This window comes from Parus major, chromosome Z (genome assembly GCF_001522545.3).
Source record: "Parus major isolate Abel chromosome Z, Parus_major1.1, whole genome shotgun sequence".
NCBI lineage: Eukaryota > Metazoa > Chordata > Aves > Passeriformes > Paridae > Parus > Parus major.
This window is the reverse complement of record NC_031799.1, coordinates 68,427,896-68,433,165: the sequence shown is the minus strand read 5'-3', so window position 1 is coordinate 68,433,165 and position 5,270 is coordinate 68,427,896.

The window sequence follows — 5,270 nt, the reverse complement described above, 5'->3', positions numbered from 1 at the left end:
AAAATAAATAGTTAAGAAATCTAGTAAGAAAATGCTGCTTTTTCCTCTAAAGTACTAAGCAATACTGATAAATAGTGATAGTAAACATTTTCCTTCTTGAAATGTGTCTTCTTGTCTAATGGCTCTTGCCAACCCATAAGCCAAAGAGATGCAGATGCCCCAAAGAATAAAGGACACCAGGTGCCATTATCTCCGCCCTTCTGCATTGGAATTATCTGATGACTCTAATTGCACAAGCCTTAGTTAATGTTTGTAGAAAGAATTAAGCTGCTAATGAGGCAGAAAACTAGGAGAAAAACCCCATCTTTTCAATTTATTTGTAACTATTAATTACTTGGTAAAAAACAGTGAGAAAGCAGTAAGCCTGGTATGATATATCTTGATTTGCTTTTTCATTTCCAAAATCCATATTTGATTCTGAAGAGCTGTATCAATGTAATTTTAAATGGAGATACTGTATCTCCATATGATCAAGCCAGGTCAACCAGCAAAGAGCAGTCTTGGCAGGACAAAATATGGTGGGTTTTTTAGAGTGCTCTGTGTAACACAAGTTCACATTATATTTAACTTTGAGAATATCAAACATGTTATTATTAATGGCAGCCTGTTGAGCTTTAGAATCATATAATACTTCCCAGGGACATCAAGGATATCTTTTTTATCTGGCAAGAACACTAAATGCATTTAAATTTAAGAGAAGTAAATTGGTTAGAAAAACTTTAATGAGGTAGTGGGATGCCATTTGCTCTTCTTCCAACAGCTGGAGCTAAGATTTCATCCAGTTAAATACTTTGGGTACTGTTCTGGATTAGAACCGGCCTGCTGAGTCCCATATATGAGTGAACACATTATGTATTAGTGGTTCTATACCCTTTCCTACAAAAGCAGAATTTGGTCCAATATGTTTGGTAAACTGCAGATATTTTGCTGACTTGCAAGACATTAGGATTAAGTATCTACAGTTCCTTGTGTCTGAAAACCAGGCAAGAATGTTATACGTTCTACAGAGGAGCACCTTCAGTGATCAAAGCCATTTGCAGGCACTGGTAAACTAAAATTAAATGCCAGTTGTTAGTCTCCCACTTTTCCAAACAACAGGATTTCTAATATGAAATATCAGGCATTCTAAGACAAGCATTCCTCTTCATGGAGGTGAATGTAGATGTTTCCTAAAAGAAAATTATCTAGTTACTTTCCAGTTGGGGGACAGAGGTATTTGGGGCTTTTTGACAGTGTCTGTGGGTCTTACCCATTATGATAATCAAAATTCACCCATGCAAGGTGTTATGTAACAAGAGAAACAGATGTTGCTCCACAGGAATACTGCATACCTCAAGCATGACACAGCTCTGGTATAATTTGGGAGTGGTTCAGGAGTTGCTGCACAGACATGAGCCAGAGAGACCTGCAGGAGGGAGAAGCAAAAGCTCAGCTGTAGTATTAGTAGTTAGCAAAATTTAACATTTATGTCCTCACAGCACTTTTCTCACACAAGCACAAGCTGGTGGGGTTGTAGGTATTGATGTAACTCATGAAGGAATGTAAGACAGAAAACATATTCAGCACCACATCAGTTATCTCACATGCTTGACCGACACTGTGCTCTGCACAGCTGGGAAGCCCAGAAGGTATGGAAATACCTCACTGTGAGCAAGAACAAGTTTAAAAGCCCTGAAAGCACCCTGTTGGCTCAGATAATAAAATGAATGTTGAATATGATACTACAGAGTATCTATAATCTATAAGACTACTTTGCAGAAAGCTTACAGATCTTCTGAACTTAAGGAACTTGATGTATGGGTGCCCAGAGAAGCTTTTAAAAAAATCAACTTTCTGTTAAAATCCACCCAGTTAATGGAAACACAAAACATTTCTACAAATAAGGTTTTATTAAAAACATCATTGTTTTCCAATGCAAACTTGTCATTCTCTCCTTCAAGAAAAAGAAATTTCCCTCTTTAAATATGAACAAACTTACACTGGTATTTTAAACTAGAAATAGTTTAAACCACTATGGGAAGGAATGTCATGCTCAAAGGCATGAAAACACTGGACTTCAAGGAGTGTAACAGGGCAAGGAAGAATGGAGAAAGCAGCCAGGGATTGGTCATATGTACATCTTCTCACTCAGGGAAATATAATAGATAGCAATCTGAAGGAAGATGAGTGAAGTACATTCCTGTATTGTCATTATGCTTTCAACTCAAAACTTTCCTTTTGATTCTGCATTGTAAGATTTCAAGAATTGCATGTAAAATATCTTAATTTTTTGTTTTGCATGTGCTAGCAGGACCTTTGTTTAGAGACCCATTTTCAATTTGGGAAAAATGACCAAGAGTTTTAAATTGCAAAGGGAACTAGGGACAGTGCAAAAGGTCTGGTGTAAAGCACTGTATTGAAAACAAAACTATGTCCAAAACATTCATTTTGGGAGACAGCATTGGCCAAAATGAACTACATATTAACACACAAAAAAGATCTATTTTCCTCTCAATCTACATTTTAATAAACTACTAATCTGCATTTTAACCAATTTATCTTTCTGTCCTTAGAAGAGTTTTCACTTTTAATGTGGACATTGTCCAATGTGTTTACTGGACTGAATGATGCCCAGTTAACAGTGCAAGTCTGCAGGAAAGAAGCACTTACACACACTTTTGAAGTTTGCTTCAGCTGTGGGCTGACTATAGGTGCCTTTTCCGAGGAAGAGTCTGGTCTGCGTGCTGCTTTACAGAGCAAAGCGAAACTTCAACACTTCCTTAGCACCTTGGTGAGTTGTGTTGTAAGCACTGCTGACAGGAGGAGCAGGAGTGTCTTGGGCATTCTCACCTCAGTGCGTCACTCACCATGCTCTGCACCACCTTAAGCCCTCTGTGGCTGGACAAACATATTGTTTTCACTTTCAGGTGCTGTGACAAAAGCCACAGCTAACAGCCACCTGGGGATGCTGACCCAGGGAATCTTCCTTCTCTGCTCCTGCCCCAACAACAGCACTTGCAGGACATGCTTCAGCGTAACAGCAAATCCACAGGACCCTGGAAAGCTGCAGCCCTGTATAAACCCTTATATGGCCACTGTAAAGAACCCCTGTTGTCCCCAAATATGTTTTTGCACCCGGTGTGAAGAAGGCCAATCCATGCACAGAATGGAGATATTTTATTTACAGACCTGTGCAGCAACAGGGGCTTGGTGGCAAATCCACAAAGCCAGCACCACAACTACCAGAACTTTTTCCTATTATACATTTTAGCAAAAATAAGAATTAATGTTCATTGGCTATAAATTGCATAGTTCTTTTATTAATCAGTAGTCTATCTCCTACAGGTTAAGAGTTCTTCTTATGTTAATTATTCTGCATACTCAGTCTTCCTTTTCTTTTGGGTCAATGGTTGCATCTCCTGCTGCTGGAATTATTTTTTTACCCAGTCATACCTGATTCAGCACAATTGCTGAGTTCCTTTGTTAGTTTCTTCATTTTCTTGGGGATTCTGCCAGATGTCCTTGTGGCTTGTAAATTCTGCATTCTTTACGTCTACCATCAGTGGTAGATCCTTCTCCCCAAGTTCAGATCTCCCCTAGGTCTGAGATCATTGAAGCCTGCCAAGCCTTAATAAGGCAATTCTGCCAACAAGTAGTTTGTTTTTCTAACACCTGGACATCACTTACAGCTGTTTCAGGGATTAAATATTTTTTGTTGTTGAAAGTATAAAAATGTAATACCTTAAAGAACATCACTTCCTGAATTTGTTTTACATTTTCCACATTTTGCAACAGTACATTCTTCTTCCAGGCTTTGTCAACCTCCCCTAGGTTTTTGTCAACTCCCCCTAGGTCTGAGCACTGAACCTTCCTCTAAGTCCTGACAGTGAAGCACATTGGGTCCTAAACCATAACAAGGCCATTCTACTTACAAGTAATTGATCTCCTGAACACCTGCATAAACATGCCATATGATGAGTGAGCAACTGTTCATGGGTTGGGCACGAAGGGTTACAGTGACTGGGGTGCCGTCAAACTGGTGACCTGTCACTAGTAGGGTTCCACAGGTTTTCATCCTCAGCCCTGTGCTCTTCAACATCTTCATAACCAACCTGCACACAGGACTGGGAGACTCAGCAAACCTGTAGACGATACGAGACAGGGAAGAGCTGTTGACTCCCTCACAGGCAGGGAGGCCCTGCAGAGAGACCTTGATGAATCAGAGAGCTGGGCAATCACCAGCTGCGTGGAGTTCAATAGAGAAAAGCGCTGCACCTCGGATGGGGCGACCCTGGATGTCTGGAGAGATTGGGGAATGAGAAGCTGGAGAGCAGCACCATGGAAACTGCTGCAGGAGGTCCTGGTTGATGGTAAGTTGGACATCAATCAACAGTAGCCTGGCATCCTGTGGGGCCAACCATGTCCTGGGGGCATCAAGCATGGCATTGCCAGCTGGGCAAGAGAGGGGAGTGTCCTACTCTGCTCTGGGCTGGGGCAGCCTCAGCTCCAGTGCTGAGGGCAGTTTGGGAGACCACAAAGTAAAAAAGATCTAAAACTACTGGAGTGTCCAAAGAAGGGACACAGAGATGGTGAAAGGCCTTGAGGTGAAGCCACATGAGGAGTGACTGAGGGCATTTTGTCTGTTCAGCCTGGAGGAGACTGAGGGGAGACCCCACTGGGGTCTGCAACTTCTCTGTTGGAAAGGGAAGAGGGGCAGGCCCTGATCTCTCCTCTGGGGTGACCAGTGACAGGACCCAAGGGAATGGCTGAAGTTGTGTCAGGGAGGTTTAATTTATCAGGAAAAGGTTCTTTCCTTTTATGAAGGTGTTTGGGCACTGGAACGGGCCCCCCCGGACAGTGGTCACAGCACCAGCCTGACAGAGTGCAAGAAGCGTTTACAATGCTCTCAGGCATCATACAACTCTTGAGATGTCCTGTGCAGGACCAGGAGTTGAGACTCAATAATCTTGACGTGCCCCTTTCAATTCAGCTGATTCTGTGACTCTGCGATCAGTACAAAGCGACACAGCCGGACAGGTTGAGCAGAGCAGCTCTATCCCAGCGAGGCGGAGCCGCGCCGCCCCCACAGCTGCCAGGACTCCCCCTCCCTCCCTCACGCCACCCCTCCATTCCCAATCCCGACCGCGGCCCTGCCCCTGCCTCATGACGCCACGGACGCGACATGTCGAGAGGTCGCGTGACGCGGGGGGCGGTGACCGTCCCGCCCCCGCTCCCGGCGGATCGCGCCGCCATTGGCTTCTCCGGCGGGGCGGTCGCGCTCTGATTGGCTG